Source organism: Myodes glareolus, chromosome 3 (assembly GCF_982192425.1).
Source record: "Myodes glareolus chromosome 3, mMyoGla1.1, whole genome shotgun sequence".
Taxonomy (NCBI): domain Eukaryota; kingdom Metazoa; phylum Chordata; class Mammalia; order Rodentia; family Cricetidae; genus Myodes; species Myodes glareolus.
The window spans coordinates 21900116-21918351 of NC_142028.1; the positions used below are offsets into that span (position 1 = coordinate 21900116).

At 40.0% G+C, this 18236-nt stretch overlaps 1 long non-coding RNA gene across 1 annotated transcript in view; it reads left to right on the forward strand.

Moving 5' to 3' along the window:
* LOC125399079 (uncharacterized) overlaps nt 1–12778 on the forward strand; it is a 14975-nt gene extending 2197 nt beyond the window's left edge. The window contains exon 2 of the long non-coding RNA XR_015001032.2: nt 9054–12778. This is a non-coding gene — a long non-coding RNA (uncharacterized LOC125399079). The remainder of the gene's footprint in view (nt 1–9053) is intronic.
* The last annotated feature ends 5458 nt before the right edge of the window (nt 12779–18236 follow it).

An 18236-nucleotide genomic window follows, 5' to 3' on the forward strand; every position in this document is an offset into this window, starting at 1 on the left:
TTTCTCTAAAGTTACAGGTCCCAAAAAATCTAGTGAGCTTTGTAACCCCCTTCTGAATCTGCAGGAGGTCTGAGTCCATTGTGAAACAACATTTCTGGCCAGAAATAAAAAAGAAGAGGTCAAATATGGCTGCTAACCTTGCTCTGCAAACCCTTCCTACCCGCTGATGCCTTCAGAGGCCCTCCATACCAAAATGTTATGTGGAAGGGAGGCCTCTCTTTTTTTCATATTGAGAAATTTGGTTTGTTTGTTTGTTTTGGTGAAGTCACTTTCTTTGTCTCAACACATTCTTTCTCTACTCAGATACCTGGTGATGGGACAAAAAAAAAGGACATCCCAGCTTAGCTCTAGGTAACTGTCAGGGCAGGTATAGAAATGAGCTGAGAAACATGTTCTTTCCCCCTTCTTCAAGTCCTCACTCACAGGCCGCACCACCAGTGGACAGACACCTGGGGGAAGGAAGGAAAATAGGGACTGTCCTGAGTGATACCACCAGTGCAAAGAGACCTGGGGGAAGGAAGGGGGACAGGGTCAGTGCTGACTCACAGGTCACACCACCATTGCCCATAGACCTGGGGGAAGGAAGGGAGTGGGATCAGTTGCACATAAAGGACTATTCAGATCCTGGAATCAGATCACTCCCCCGCCCCACACCCTGTGAAAACTAACAGAACTTTGCAACACTTCCTCCAAACACAGTTTGTTCCTTTTTCTGATAGTTTCACAGAAACTTGTGCTTTTATTGGAAAACAGAAGTGAAATACAGATGTTAATCTCTCGGTGGTTTCTCAAAATATACTGTATATACCATGTGTGCCTTTCACATTGTCATGGACTCCACACACCCACATTCACAGTTTTATCAACCCTGTCAAGCTACACCACAGATGAACACACAGAAAGTCATGGCAAAAAAAAAAAAATGGATTTGAAAAAAACACAAATTTGCCACTGGGATGAATTGGGAAAGCACTGCTCAGCCACTTTTGTAATTCTTTAAGACTGAAGAAGCTGTCGTTTTTTGTTTTTGTTCTGGGTCACCTTACTCAGCCTTAAAACAAGGGGAGGTGCTTAGTCTTGCCACAATTTGATATGTGTTTTATTGATAGCCATGGGATACCTGCCCCCTTCTGAGAAGAAACAGAGTAGTGGATTGGGGGAAGCAGAGGGGAGGGGGAGACGGAAAAGGAGAGAAAGAAGAATTTGGCTGGGATATAACATAAATCAATAAAAAGAAAAGACAGAGAGGGAGAAAGAGAGAGAATGAAGAACAAGTGAATCTGTGACTTAAGGCTTGAGGGAAAAGGCAGATGTAAGTGGTGTTTTAAAAGCATCCTTAGCACATTTGAAGCAGGAGAAATATCCTGAGTAACAAGGACAGATAGATGTAAGAACTTAGGGTTTATGCATAAAGTTTGAGAAAAAGTTAAACTCACAAATGCTGAGCCAAAAAAAAAAAAAGCACCAAGCAAAGATCTTCTTGTTAGCAGTTATTCAAACCTGTCCATAAGCGCCTACACTGCCCTGCATGCTATCCTTATCGGCCTGTGGTCAGAGCCACTTCCCTCCTGTGACTTCTGGTTCTTATCCATCAGAACCCAGTGTTTCCCCAAACAGGAGCCCCTTCCTCGTTCTAGGGAGAAATTACCTGACTGTAGCTCTCTACATAAAGTTCATGTGTGTGTGTGTGTGTGTGTGTGTGTGTGTGTGTGTGTGTGTGGACTCACTGACCTGAAAAGAATTTCAAATGGATCAAAGGAGTGAATGCCGACCAACAAACAAAGAAGTTGAGGCTTATCTTTGAGTACCTGTAACTGTGTTAAAATAATAAACTCTGCAGAAAACTAACTTCAGTGTTGTCTGCTTTTACCTTTTGTTGTTATTTTTGAGGGAATCAAATAGGTTTAAATAACTTCTGCTAAGGTTGAATATTAACTGTCTCCAAGAGACCAATGTGCTAGGCAGTCTGTGACGCTGCTGGTAAGGAAGTGGCAGAAACTTTAATATCTGGGACTTAGTAGGAGGAAGTTAAGTCCCTGGTGTCAGTGCAAAACAAGGCTCTCACCCTACAGAAAATAAGAGGTAGTTTATTGTGGAGCCATAGTGAATGACCATGGCCCAGGAACATAGATTTAGGTTACCCCAAATTTCCTCTTCCAACGTGGAAACAGTTTTTGAAGTTTTAGACTTTTACAGAACAAAAATGTCAAAAGACTCTGAGAGGAACATCAGAGAGGCAGGAAGCAGTAGTCTTCCTGCCTCAGGCCTCAGACACTATCTGATGACATTTGCTTGGGGAAGTTAGTAGGTTGTTAAGGAAATGCATACCAAAAGGGTTTTTTTAACCTATTTCTCACAGGTTGTGTTATCTCAACACAGAGATGATGCAGGAATTCAGGGCTAAATGTGTTCTGCTATAAGGTAAAGATGTGCAACATCCCAACCTCTACATGCAGCTGCTGGTATCAGCCAGTCTTTCAGTTTCTAGCTTCTTTACAGGATTTCTCGCTGACACTGGGGGTGCATTTTTGGCAGACCATGTGAGGTCTTTGGCCCTCTTCCTTTCACTTCTTGTTTTGAGGAAGATGAGTAGTTCTGATCTACCCTACAGTCTCCCATCCTGGTGTATTGCCTTAACACAGGCCCAGAAGCAATGGGGCCAACTAGCCATAGTCTGAAACCTATGCAACCTCTACCAAAATGAGCCTTTTCTCATTATAAGTTGAACACCAGAAGGTTGATACAATGTCCTTTACCAGGTAACTGCCCTGTTTCACTCTAAAGCAGAATTCTCTCCTGGTCTGCTTGTGGTTTCTTCCATAGACTTGATCTTTGCTACTCATCTTCCACCTCTTCTTTGTGCCAGAAAATTCCTCAGGTTTCTAATTCCATGGCTCTGTTAAATAGAGGAATAGTGAATTATGATAACCTTGTGTCACAGAGTCATCAAGAATAGTAGATGGATTTGCTTCTGAGGTCACTGTCAGAAACATCAGTTCTGTGTGGCTTTTCTGAGCTACAGAGTGAATTCAAGGCCTATCTGAACAACTCAGTGAGCACCCTCCTCAAAACGCCAGCTATAAAGAGGACTGGAGGTACAGCTCGGTGGTGGAGTGCTTAGCATTTATTTACACTGGTTCTAGGAACTACACCCGTATCCAGGAAAACGAAACCGATCCTTAACATGTTTTTTCATTTCATGTAATTCGATACTTGGATTCTTTTCAGCAGCCACAGCCAGGGAGTTTCCACAAGTCATTTCTCAGGCATCCATGAGGTTAGTGACATGAAAAGAAAAATCCCAAAAGTCCGAGGTGATGGATTTTCAAGCAAGACTACAGTGTTGCAGGCTATCCTGAGGAGAGAACGACAAAAGTTATTTTTGTTTAGGCACACTGTGGGAAAGGAGACAAGGCCTGGGATTCATGGAGTCCAGCTAAGGCCCTCAGGCAGGAGCAAATGGAAAATTACAAGTGCGCGTCAGTTCCTGGATTTGTTTAAGGTCTTGGCTTGGGTTTAATAAAGTTCTTTGAAAAGCCTGCAGCAGCTGCCAAGGTCAACAGGCAGGCATGTTGTTTTCTGTCACTCAGCTCACACAGGAAAGCAGAGGGGGGATGGGGAATAGAGAGCTCCATGTAAAAGCATTAAAAAAAAATCTGTGTTATTTCCTTCTTTTATTGTTTTCAAGATGATAAAGCGAAGACTATGAAAGACTATGAAAGCAAAGGTATGGAAATAAAAGCTATGCTGTGCTTCTGATGCTCTGTCCAGTGCCTAACTGTAATCTTGAAACACAATACTGTCCAGCGAAACTCCAGTGAGAGCTGTCTCACTGAAGCCTCTGCTCTCTCATCCCCTCCTTTTCTATTCAAAAAAGGGCAGGCCTCCCATGGATATTGACAAAGCATGTTATGTCAATTTAAAACTAAGTACCTTACTGTTGGAGGAAGGCCTCTTGTTGGTTCCTGTTGAACACCAATTTGTTGGAGGAAGGCCGCTTTTGGTTCCTGACTACTCAGCCCTGAAATAATCACTGTTATTCTTTTGGCCCTTTAAGGGGCAATCCGGCGACCCCTGACCTCTCCCTGCTATCTTGGATCACACATTCTTACTGCTCTCTTCTGGGGGTTGCGCGCATCTCCCCATCTCCCCCCCCCTTTTTCTCTGGCTCTCTGTCTCTTTCTCTCCCTCTCCTTTTTGCCAGGTTACCTCACCAAATAAAAAATACTTTTCATTGCACAAAAATATGTCACAGTCATTATACAATATATGTGTCTAAAACTTCTGTTTTTACAAACCCAAGGAGTTCTTGTGAATTCCAGGGAGCTGCATTGAAGGACCCACCTTCAACAGGTCAGATACATGCTCCTCAATTCCCTGGTCCTAAATTTTTTTCCTTAATTTAACTTTGTTCTTTGTTCTACCAATACCTTGAATAGGATAAGAGACAGCAGACATTTTCATGCCACAGACACCAGTCAGAGGCAGTGACCAGCTATGCCAGGATGTGGCCAGCACACAGCCTTCTCAGGTTCCCTCCCCAAAGACAATGCCCACAAATCAGCCGGAAGCAGTCTTGAGAATTTGCCGCCCCAATTTCGTCAAACTGTGGTGTCTAATCTCCTACTTTTTATTATAAAAAGGATCTTTCAGGTGTGCTGTTAAGTCACTCATATGAGAATTTTCTAATTTCTTTATTCAGGTACTTAGTGGAAGGAACTTTCCTCTTAGCAGTGATTTCATTGTGTCCCATAAATTTGGGTATGTTCTGTGTTCATTGTCATTGAATTCTAGAAAGTTAATTTCTATCCTTATTTCTTCTTTCATCCAGTGATATTACAGTAGAGAGTTACTCAGTTTCCATAAGTTTGTTGTCTCTCTGTGGTTTCTGTTGTTGAAATCCAACTTTCATCCATGTTCGTCTGATGGGATACAGGGCTTATTTCCATCTTCTTATATCTCTTGAGACTTTCCTTGTGACTGAGTATATCATCAGTTTTGGAGAGGTTCCCTGAGGTGATGAGGGGAAAAAAAGATATATTCTTTTGTGTTTTGGTGAAATGCATTTGGTAAATATTTTTTAGGTCTATTTGAGTCATAACATTCGTTAGTTCTATTATTTCTCTACTTAGTTTCTGTCTGGATGACCTGTCCATTGATGAGAGTGGAGTACTGAAGTCTCCCACCATTAATATGTGGGGCTTGACATTTGATTTAAGATTTTGTAATGTTTCTTTTGCAACTGTGGATGCCTTTGCATTTGTGGTATAGATATTCAGAATTGAGACATCATCTTGGTCAATTTTTTACTTTTGATGAACATTGTAAAAGGAGCGGCGGGCTGCTTTTCGTCCCACCGCCGGCTGCCCGGCTAGCTTTACCCGAAATAATTACACGGAAACTGTATCATTTAAACACTGCCTGGCCCATTAGTTCTAGCCTCTTCTTGGCGAACTCTCATATCTTGACTAACCCATATCTAATAATCTGTGTAGCACCACAAGGTGGTGTCTTACCGGGAAAGATTCAGCATGTCTGACCTGGCGGCTGGCTCCATGGCAGCTGCCTGATTTTGCTTCTTTCTCCCAGTGTTCTCTTCTGTCTACTACACCTATCTATGTTCTGACCTATCAGGCCAAGCAGTTTCTTTATTAATTAACTAACGAAAACAACACATAGAAAGAAGACCTTCCTACATCAAAACATGAAATGTACTCTGTCTCTTTTGATTAATTTAGGTTTGAAGTCTATTTTGTTAGATTTGTTGCTTCTTCCGTCCATTTGACTGAAAAATCTTTTTCCAACCCTTAAGTCTGAGGTAATATCAATCTTTAACACTAAAGTATTTTTCTTGGAAGTTGCAGAAAGATGGATGCTATTTTCATATCCATTCTGTTAGCTTATATCTTTTTATTGACAGACTGAGTTCATTAATATTAAGAAATATTAATAACCACTGATTGAATGATTGTTCCTGTTATTGTGGTAGTAGTGGTGATGGTGTTAGTGTGTGTCTGTTTTTCCCTTCTTTGGATTTTGTTGTTGTGATATTAACTATTGCCCTGTGTTTACATGAGTGTAAACGTCCTTGGGTTTTAGTTTTTCTTCTAGTATCTATTGTAGGGCTGGGTATGTCAACAGATATTGTTTAAATTTAAATTCATTGTCATGAAGTATCTTGTTTCCTTCATCTACGGCAAATGAAATTTTTTCTGTATATATTAGTCTGGGCTGGCATCCGTGGTTTCTTAGAGTCTACAAGATCTGTTCATGTCATTCTGGCTTTTAGAGTCTCCATTGATAAGTCAGCTGTGATCCTTATAGGTCTGCCTTTATATGCTACTTAGTCTTTTTCCTTTGAAGCCTTTAATATTATTTCTTTGTTCTGTGTATTTAGTGCTTTGATTATTATGTGACTTGGGGAATTTTTTTTCTCTGTTCCAAACTGTTGGGTGTTCTGTATGCTTTCTTATACCATTTTGGCATGTCCTTCTTTAGGTTAGGTAATTTTTTTCCCACAATATTGTTAAATATATTTTCTAGGTTTTTGAGCTGGAATTCTTCTCTTTCTATTCCTATTATTCTTAGGTTTGGTCTTCTCATGGTGTCCCAGATTTCCTGGATGTTTTGTGTTAGAAATTAGTCAGCTCTAACATTTTCTTTGACCAATAAATCTATTTCTTCTATTATAACTCAATGCCTGAAATGATCTCTTCCATCTCTTTTTTTGTTGGTGATGCTGGTGTCTGTAGCTCTTGCTCACATACACAGATTTTCCATTTCCTGAATTCCCTCAGTTTGTGTTTTTCTATCATGAATCATTTTCTTCACCTGCTTGTTTGTTTTTTCTTGGGTTTCTTGCAATTCTTTAATGTATTTGTTGATTTCCTCCAATTGTTTTGGTTGTCTTTTCCTTGAATCTTTAAGGGAATTTTATCTCCTCTTTAAGGACCTCAATCAAGCCTCATAAAGTTGGTTTTAAGATCATTTTTCTTGTGCTTTGTCTGTGTTGGAATCTTCAGGGCTTGCTGTAGTGGGAGGGCTGAGCTCTGGTGGTGACATACTGCCCTGACTGTTGTTGCTTGTTTTCTTACATTTACACTTATTCAGTTGGATTTGAAGAGATTATAGGTCTAGGTGTCAATTTATGGATTTGTCTCGCATAGAATGGTGTTTTCTTCCTTTGTTTCTGCTTTCTATCCAGTCTTCTGGATCCCATGATTAAGCAGAGGGTTGTTGAAAGCCACTTAAGACACTTTTTTGGGGGGTGACTTCTGCTGCAATTCTAGTCATAGCAAGTTCAAACATTCTAGGATAGGGATGTGACTATTAGAAATGTTAGGTAGAAGGAACAGAGATATAAACACAGAAACACAGGATAGTAACAGGAGGGCAACTCAGTGCCTCATGTATACTGAGTTCTGAGTTCTTCCATGTTTGCTTTTCCAAACACTTTTATACCCCAGCACAAAAGGGAGAAAGAAGGCAAAAGACTACTTTAACATGATAGAAGGGACAACAAGAACAGTTAGTTGTTTCAGTACTTGAGACATCGAGCCATTAATTCCGTAGAAAAGAATTTGATGTCTGGGGCAGTGAATACAAATAGACCAAGTATCCTGAAAGCAGGCACTCCCTAGGTCAAACCTCCTATTTCAAAAGAAGGAGCAGAAGTATGCTTGAATTCTAGGACCTCTAGTCAGGATGGAGTGAATCTAACTCTATGGGTCATCTTAATGTCTAAAACACCAAGTAACCACATTCTAGGTCAGTATAGCTTGTTTTGTAGCTTCACATTTTGTCAACAACTTTGAAAGAGCAAAAATCACCTCAAGCTCTCTGACCTTCAGACAGGACAGAACAGGTTCACAATTTTAGGTCTCCACAGAAAGAAGACCTCTGCCTGTGATGGGGGCTGGGCTTCTAATGTCTTGGATGGCCTCTGGTCCAGCAGGGGGAGGCTGTCCAAGTTTGGTGCTGAAGTTCTGGCTATGTATGTGCATGGTCTCTGATCTGGTCAGGATTCAGAAGTTGTTCTGGCTTCTGGTGAGATAGGAGGTTTCTGCCTGGTTTTCAAAGAGTTGACCTGGTTTTGGGGGGTGGGAGATTTCCTCCAGAGGCGTGGACTGGGATCAGATAGCAAAGAGAAAAGGGGGCAATTGTTCTGCTTGGCAGGGCACATAGGGGTTGGGTGGACTGGTGTCCCATTTGGTTTTCAGGATGCTGGTGTGAACTCTGAGGGAGTAGAAGTCTTCTGCCAGAGGTGTGAACTAGGATATAGTGATGAGCAGAAGAGGCATAGTTGGTTATGCTAAGTGAGCACATGCAGGGTAGGGTACAGTATTGCCTGGGGTTCAGGATGTTGTCCTGGTCTCTGGGGTCAGAGGAGGCTTCCACCAGAGAAATGGGTGTGTATGTGATGACAAGGAGAGGAGGTGCAGTTGAAGTTTTGTTGGGCCCTGCCAATAGATTACTAAACAGTAAGAGCCCTTCTCCACTTCTGTACAGGTGAGAGTCTCAACTGTCAACTGTAAGGGCAGCCTGGAGAGAATGGAGCTGAGGGCTTTTGTTTCTTTGTGTTTGCATTTTGCGTTCTATTCAAATACCAATAATTCATTCCAAAGCACTCTCAAAAACTGCTTCTCTGCAATGAATTTAGAACCTTAAAATAAATGAAAGACAAAGGATCAGAGTTAACGGGAGCCTTGGAAGGAAGATGAGTAAAAGCCATTTTGTATCCCAAACAGGATCCGGTGGTGGGTACTATCCGGGGGAGACAGTAAAGTGAAGGAGGCTTGACGAAAGTATGGACTCCATTACTAATGACATTATATGAGCTCATTAGTTGGACTAATATATACTGTTAGTGTGGGATGTTAATGATAGAAAAACTGGCTATGAGTATATGGAAACATGCCTTCCTCAAAAGGCATTCAAACATTGATCTAAAACAAAAGGGGAATTGTCTGTTAGAGTAGAGGGAACTACAGTCAATGCCTGTTCAAGGAGCTGAGAATTCATCTCCAGGTTCTAACATGTTTCTCTCTTTGCAGACTCAGTATCACAAGGCCATCAGACAAAGACAGCTGAGCTGTCCTCAGCTTGAAGTGTATATTCTGAAGGATGTCAGTACACACTTAAATGGTAGTGAATGAATTTTCCAGACTATGGTCTCACATGTGAATTTAACCCTGAGAAAAATCACAGCCCTTTAAGAGAATTGAAGTTTTTCAAGTCAATTACATCACTGGAATTTAAACACCATTTTGCATTTGTGATTCACAGAAATTCCATCTCTGACACACATTTGCCTTGCATGCCCTCCTTTGACATCATGGTTGATACCCTCAAGAATTCTTATTTCTGCAAAATAAGAATCACATGACTGGCCTCAAAGTCGTCCACCAGCACAAAGTGTCCTTGGACAAGCTTGAACCAGCTTCATGGACGTGGAACATAAAATTAGCTATCACAAGTCCACTTTGTCTAGTACCTTGTGACTCTTATTAAGGGGAATTTAGTCTCTAAAGTTAAAAATCAAACAACAACTGTGCTTCATCTTCACCAGAAAAGGAAGCAAAATCCTAGAGGGATGGTGACCACTCTCTTTGCATCCCATAACCTGCATACCATGACATAGGATTAATAGTATTTCACTACTAAAGTAACATCAATACATCTTATATTTCATGATAAAATAAGGAGAAAACAAAAGAAAGTTATTCACTCAATGTACTTTAGGTTTGTTCACAGACAATACTCACAATGCCATACTCACATGGTCATAGCCACCTTTTACAACTCACTTCTTTTACTGTTTAAGAATAGGGAAAGATGTTTGCATAACCTAAGCAGTCTTGTTGAGGCATGTTCCATCAGTGACCTATCATTGTATCCAGCCTCTCTTGCAGTGTGATTGAATAACTTGCCAAAACTGTGAGAAATCCCCTCCTAAGACCAAGTTCCTCCTCTGGAAGTTCCCAATGCCTCAGACTTCTGCTTCTCTATATTATGGGATTTCTAAGGAAGTTTAATTGTTTGTATATTTTGTTTCAGTGGTATGGTACCTGATGCAAAGGTCACCTGGTGTTTTTCTTCAGAAAAATCTCCTTTTCTTGTAAGGAACAAGGAACACTGAGAATAATCCAATTGAACAACAATACTAGAAAGATTCCAGTTAAAATAACTTAACTGTATCTGTCATACTCACCTACACTCTTAGATCATACTTCTTAAAATAAAGTTCCCTGCTATAAGGTCACACATGATGATGAATGGAAATCTGCACAGAGCGACACCCAGAAAATCATGTGTATGCTTCTGTGTGGGAACCAAATGGGGGGACAGCACTCAGGCACCTAGATCTATTAGGTACTATGCAAGCCAACTACAGGCAAAATCAAGCACAAGACAGAAGCAGGGGTAATACTATGCCTTCATATGGAATGTTCTGAGGTATAAAATGGTAACTTATCAACGGAATGAATGAGGGGGAGGTAAAACTCAGAATGATAAGTGTTGACTCCAAGCCAGGCCTACCCCCACCTCAGAGGCTGAACCAGGAGAATCAGTGTTCAAGGCCTGCCTAAACTACAGAGTGAGCACAAGACTAGCATGTGCAACTTAGTGAAGCCTTTCTTGAATATAAAAGGTAAAACAAAGTCTGGGAATATATGTTTCTGGAAGTATACTCATCTAGTATGTAAAAGGCCCTAGATTCAATCCATAGCACTTTAGAAAAAAAGTAAAGAGGAAGAATAAGAGAGAGAGAGAGAGAGAGACAGAGAGAGAGATAGAGAGAGAGACAGAGAGAGAGACAGAGAGAGAGAGAGAGAGACAGAGAGAGATCAGTAGGAAAGGAAATGCTGGCTCCATATCACATCAGTCTCTGAAATGGATTCTCAGAAATTACAGAAAAATTAGATCATCTTGGTTATAGTTCACATGAGATAATCTTATTGAAAATATTCTTTCACAGCTCACATGATCTATTACCCAAATTTATTCCAAAAAATTACATTGCTTAACGGAATGAAACTGATGTGTAGTCATTTATGAGCCAATCTCGCATTACAATACTACTCAAGATAAAGCCTATTGCCTCTGCTAAGCTACGAGTTATTGCTTGCTTGTGTTGGCTTTTATTTTGCAGACCTTGAAAATTAGCAGAGTGTGATTAGTAATGTTGAACACTTTCTCATATACCTGTCAGCAAATTCTATTTCTTTTGTATAAAAATCTATTCAAATCCTCTATCCACATATAAGCCAGGTTACTCATCCACACATAGAGTATTGTGATGGTTGGTGTTGGCTGTTATTAACTTGACTGAATTAAGAGTTATCTAGGACTCAAGAAACATATCTGTGTTTGTGGGAGTGTTTCAATAGCAGAATTTTTTGGCACAGTAACTGGGGCAAAGAATACGCCTTCAGTTTGCACATAATTGCATCCAGGTGACTGCATGGAAAAACAAATGCAGAAGGAATTAGCCACACCTACAAGTTTCTTCTTTATGAAGAAGTGTATCTACTGCTGCTACTGCTGCAGCTGTTGATGTTGGTCTTGATGACTGATGTGGGATTCCTCTCTGTATGCTGTAAATACCATTGGTTAATAAAGAAACTGGCTTGGGCTGATAGGGTAGAACAGAACTAGACAGAGAAAATTAAACTGGATGCTCGGAGAAAGAAGGGGTGGAGTCAGAGAGAAGCCATGTAGCCCTGCCAGAACTTTTACCCAGTAAGCCACAGTCATGTGATAATACACAAATTAATAGAAATGGGTTAAATAAATATGTAAGAGCTAGCCAATAAGAAGCTAGAGCTAATAGGTCAAGCAGTGATTTAATTAATACTGCTTCTGTGTGGTTATTTCCAGAGTCTGGGTGGCTGGAAAATTAGCAAGCAGCCTCCTTACTACAGATAATGATGATGATGAGGTAGTGGTGAAGGTGATTGTGAGCAAGATGATCTCTAGTTTTTTTCATTTGACTCTAGGTAGTTTTCCAGTCCCTTGGTGCCAATCTGAGGCTGCCAAGTTTCCTGGATTGGGCATTACCTAATTCTCTGCCTTTCCAACATGCAGCAGGCCCACTCATATTGGATTTCCCAGCTGATACTGAGTCAACCAACACAATAAATTCCTTACTGGGACTCTCTTCAAAGGGAATTCCAACTTAAGCTGAGAGTTTAAGTTAGCCATCATGATTTTCTTTATAATATATATTCTTTTGCTTTCGTTTCTCCAGAGGACTTTGCCTGATGCAAGTACCTAGTGCTATAGGCACTTTTGTTTCTCAAATAAATATATGCTCCTCTTCTGGCCTGAAGCATACAACAGAAGAAGCAGATTCATTTGACTACTGGAAATTTCTTCAACAGCTAAAATAACAAAGATGAGAAAATCAGAAACCTAGTATTAACTGAGTCTTTGCAAAACATATATAATCTACTTCGATTTAATAACTACCGCAGGAAGATGGATGAAACTAGGGCTACATTCAGAAAGATAAGTCTCAAATGTTCATCTGTAGAACCAAGAGAGAAATGAAAGACTACAAACATGAGTACAGTAAGGGGTCTATCAGAAAGCACAAGGTATTATGATGGGGAAACTCTGTTAACCAATCACAGCTAAATGGGGTGTGGCGACCTGGAACCCAGGAAGAAAAACCGAGAGATCCAAGTGCCCACCAGACCGACTGGAATTCGGACCTCCCACTCTTGTAGCATGAGTTTCCCCTTTTCAACTATTAAAATATAACTGTTATTCTTGAGCTGGTCTGGTTATTTATCGTACCGACCTAATTCGCCAACACTTGAGGTTATTTATCATACCGACCTAATTCGTCAACAGGGTTTGGTGATGGAGTATAAGGTAGGTTTATCAGATTTCAGTGGCAGCAGGAGAAATTGCTCTGCACAACCAGTTGTATCAGCCTGAGTGAACTTCAACACTGGTGAAGCTGATGATCTTGATTTCCACTGCAGACAAAACACATCAGGATGAGTCAATAACAAACAAAGTTGGAATTATTTTTTTAAAAATATGAATTGAATTTAAGCACGGGTATTGGGGTATAGTGGTGATACACTTCCTACAGCGAAGCATGACCTGACAAAAGAGGTACATCAAGTGTCTCTACAACACTTACACTATTATTCAAGAAGTTGATTTATGTATTTATATTTTAAGTGTATGCCTGTTTTGCTGCATGTATGTTTCTGCACCGTATGCATGAAGTTCTAGTGGAGGCCAAGAGAGGTCATCAGATCCTCTGAAACTGGAGTTATAGATGGTTGTGATCTGCCTTGTGGATGCTGGGAACTAAACCTAGATTTTCTGCAAGAGTAACCAGTACTCTTAACCTCTGAGCCATCTCTCTAGCTTACAAGATTTTGGAGCTTACACTGCTCAAAGGATTTAAAATTTTTGAATGGTTTTATCTCAAGAAATTTCTGTAATAAGTAGGTCATAAGGTGTTTGATTTCTGGGGTGCATTGTATCAGGTGTACACAGTGAGAAGTCACCAGGAAGTTCTCTGCCTATGTTGTAGCTATAAACATGTCTAATCTTGATTGTGGTGTTCTCAGAAACTGTTTGTGGATGAAAGAGAAGGTTAAATAACATGGTGACTTATGCTTTCTTTCTAATGTGGTTCCTACCATTCTGACACGCTTATTTGAAGCATATCTATTGGGAAAAAAGACTATTGTCTGTTTGGAGGTAGTATTCACAGCATGTTTTTGTTAGTTGTGCTGAAATTCTTGACTCTTAGACACTGGGAGATTTCAGAGTCATTTCTTTGCTGTGTCTCTTTCTGTTACCATGTCTGTCTGTCTTGACTCACAGTGGATGGGGAAGGCATAACTTCATGCAAAACTCAGTGAAACCACAGTGAAACACATTATCTTGCAATATGCTAATAAAAAATAGATACACCCAGTGTCCTGATTTTTAAAAAAAGAGAGCAAAGTTGGACATCTTTCAGATTCTTACATGCAAAATTAACTCAAAATATAGCACATACATGTAGGATTTAAAATATTACTACTTTTAGAAGGAAGCAATATTAGATAGAAACTAAAGGAAATACTAGACACTATCAGCATTATGCACTACGGTATCTGAAAAGATGTTGTCGAAAAAGGGCAAAGCTAAGCCACCAAGTGTAAGAAACTATTTGAAAATCATGTATCTGGTAAGAAATTTATGTGTAAGATATATAAATGTCCTATACAATTGAAAATTTAAAAGATAACCCATGTTTTAAATGTATTTACAGGTGCGTGTACAAAGGTCAGAAGATGATAATGGGCCCCTGTAAGTGGAGTTACAGGGAGATGTAAGGCATACCATATAGGTGCTAGGAACTCATCTCAGGTTGTCTGCAGGGAAAAGTGCTCTTAACCACTAAGCCACTTTAGCCAATGATGCTTCACTATTTAAACAGAGAAAGAGACAACCATAAAGTCATATACCTGTGAATCCAGCATTCAAGTTCAGAGGCAGAAGGACTCATACAATTTTGAAGTATAGTGAGTTCCAGGCCAGCCCTTGACCACTGTTCACACACTTGCTTTTTCTCTAGAGCTGCAGAATAGTTTCCTTCCTTAAACAGCTGGCCTCCACAGCCTTTCATAAAGTCTTTGTAAATTCCATAGTTTGTTGGACACTGAAATCCCAAATACTGTTCAGCCATCTTCACATGGCCTGACACACACTGGGGTCAGCACTTAGGCTATAAATATCTCTTTCAATTCAGTGAATTTGTTGTGGGTTAGTAAGATGTGTTCATTGCTGAAGCTTACATGATTTTGATGATATCTCTATGTAACAAATGGTTTCGACAACTAGCAGTTGCTACATGTGATTCTTTTTTTTTTTTTTTTTAGTAAATTTTATTAAATTATAAAAGTTTCCATTTCCACCCCCCCTCCCAACACCCTCCCACTCCCCCTACTCCCCCTCCTCCTCCCTCTTCGTCCCACAGGGCAGTCAGGGTTTCCTGCCCTGTGGGAAGTTCCAGTTCCTTCCCCCTCCCTCCAGGTCCAGGAAGGTGAGTGTCCAAACAGACTGGATCCCCAAAATCCATTATATGTAGAGGAAACAGGTCCCAGTGTCATAGTCAATGGCTTTTCAGAAAGACTTCGGGTCAGCCACAGTCAGAGAATCCGGCCAAATTCGGAGAGTCTGGTTAGATCACGTCCTCTTTCAGTCCCAGTCCAACTGGCCTTGGTAAACTCTCATCAGATCCGTTCCCTTGTATCAGTGGGTGATAGCATCCCTCGCAGTACTGATTTCGTTTTTCATGTTCTTCCTCCTTCTGCTTCTCATTTGGACCTCGGGGGGCTCAGTCCGGTGCTGCAATATGGGTCACCGACTGTATCGCCGTCCTTCGTCAGATGCAGGATCCCTCGGAAGGCCCTCTGGATCTGCTACATGTGATTCTTAAAATAAGATGTAGACAGCATCTTATTTTGGCTTCACTAACTCTGTTTAGTAAAGGAAGACATAAAATACAGCTCTAAATATTTATGAGCACCCACTTTGTGCTAAGACCCATTAAGACAGCAGTGTGTAAAAGTTATCCCCCGCTAAAGGTCCAACACTAGTGTTTTCTAAGAGATGTCCAGCCAGTTCCCTTCTCAACTGCATACAGCCCTATTTCCAGTACTGAAGGATTTATCATCATAAAGCAATCATTTCAAGTCTTCTCACCTCTCCAGACAAACAAATTCCTGGTAGACATAATGTCAATGTTACTCTTCCAGCAATACCAAAAATCTATTTAGCAATGTAAAGATTGTATAAATACAAATTGAGATTAAATTCTGTAGGGCCCAAATTTACTCTTCCTAAATATGTTAGGACTATGATCTTTTTATGAATAATAGGTATTGGTGTCACTTGTAAGTTGTATGGGATTGACCTACAATTGAGCCGGTGGAGGTTTTATATAGTGGTTTAGTTGCTCTAAGAAGTACTTTAAAGATTAAGAGTTAATTATGAATATTAAGGCTTCTAATTTTCACAGTCGGGTTATGAGGTACAGGTGCACTCATCCAAGTGGATATGTGCATTTTGATTTTGTTGCTGAGGTAAGAAGCAGATAAAGAAGCTCAGGTTGCTCAAAGTAAATTCCAAATTCCTGTTAATGGTGACACAGATATGGATGGAATTGAGTCATGTTACCTCAGAACAGTAAGTTTTCCATTCCAGGAACAACTTGCAGTTTGCCTTATTTTCCTTTATGCTTAATCTTAAACATTTTGAAGCGAATACTGAGGTAATACTTGAAATTTCAGACAAAGTAGATTCATATATAAATATTTCTACTGGGTCTTCAGAATTTATCATCTTGTCTATCCAGTACGATTCATCCATTCTCAGAGTTTACCTTGCCCCATTCTGCCTAATCCACTGGTTAGAGGGGCCTATGGGTCTCAAAAGGAAATCATTCAAGATCACGATTGACACCCTAGATGTATAATCCATGTTTAGTAATACCATCATGGCTGCAATAACCGTGCTGACACTTAATTTAATGTTAGACCTTTGTCTTGCCCTTTATTTTCTGACACAGATTACGTTATAAATATTGAATGTTTCTTTTTAATTTTCCAAGTTAATCTTTAAGCTAGTAAGTATTATGGCATGCTATGACACTGTTCTACATTTTTCTCATACGGTTTTGATGTTGAAATTGTTCTTGCGCACTTCTCTCTCCTATTGCCTCTACATGTCATCTTCCCAATTCAAACATTAGTTTCCCTTTTTTCTTCCCTGAGAAAAATCACTTCTGCTTTCTTGTCATATGCATTCAATGGTGCTTCTGTTAAACCTGAGACTCTCAAAGAGAAAAAAACAAATCCAATTGTCAAATTAAAGCAAACTATATTTTGGGGTGCACCTGGGAATGGACAGTCAACTGTCTCATTGTAAGTCAGGATTTGAGAGAACAATCAACTTGACTTCTTTAGGTACTATTATAGATGACATAAGGTGTTCACACAGGCAAGAGAGTAGATTGTTGTACATTGTTAGAAAAGCACAATGAATAGGAAGGAACAAGGGTAAAGATATACATCACATTAATGGGGTCACATGTTTAGTGTAGACTGAAAAAGATGCTTTGCAGTTTATACCAGATCTAAGAAACAGGAACTTATTCTTAGTTACAAATAGAAACTTTAGCCTTTAAGGACTAAACAACACAGGACAAACGGGAATGTATTCTCTAAATTTAAACAGAAGCCTTAATCTGCATAGGATAAACAGGAACTTAGTCTTAACTGTAAGCAGAACCCTTAACCTGCAATGGATATTGTTCTTGTTGGTCTCAAACTCCCACTTCCTCACCTCTTAAGTTTGCTTTCTCATCGTTTATGATTTGTTGTTTATGATCTGTTCTTTCCCTCCTCACCATTTGTTTTGTTTGTTAGGCAAAGTATCTGTTGAAAGAGGCTGCTTGTTGGTCCCCGAAGCCCAGCTAGCTTAGACCCAAAATAATCACACAGACACTGCATTAATTAAATCACTGCTTGGTCCATTAGCTCTAGCTTCTTATTGGGTAATTTTTACATATTAATTTAACCCATTTCTATTAATCTGTGAATCACCACGTGACAGTGGCTTACCGGCAAAATTTCAGGATGTCTGACTCTGTCGGTGGCTCCATGGCATTTTTCTGACTCTCCCTTCTTTCTCCCAGCATTCACCTTAGCTTTCCCTGCCTACCTGATTTCTGCCTTGTTATAGGTCCAAAGCAGTTTCTTTACTCATTAATGGTAATCACAGCACACAGAGGGGACTCCCTCATCAAGTCTCCTCATGTAATCCCTGCTGTCCAGGAGATGACTGTGTAGATCAAGATGACCCCAAACTCACAAAGATCTCCAGTCTTGGCCTCCTGAGAGCACTAGAATTAAGGGGTGTGTACACCCCATGCCTATAGCCATTTCTTTCTTATGTTCTTTCTAGATTTTCATGGTCATTAGCATGTATCTCCAATTGTTAATTTATATATTTCAGTAAAACAAATATACATACATGTATATATGTATATGTATTTATATATATGCATATGTGTTTTTATACATATGTATTTGAGTTTTAGAGAGAAGATTTCTCTGTGAAACAGTCTTAGCTGGCTTGGACAGAGATCTGTCTCCCTCTACCTCTGAAGTGCTGGGATTAAAGGCATGCACCACCACCACCTGGAAAGTAGATTA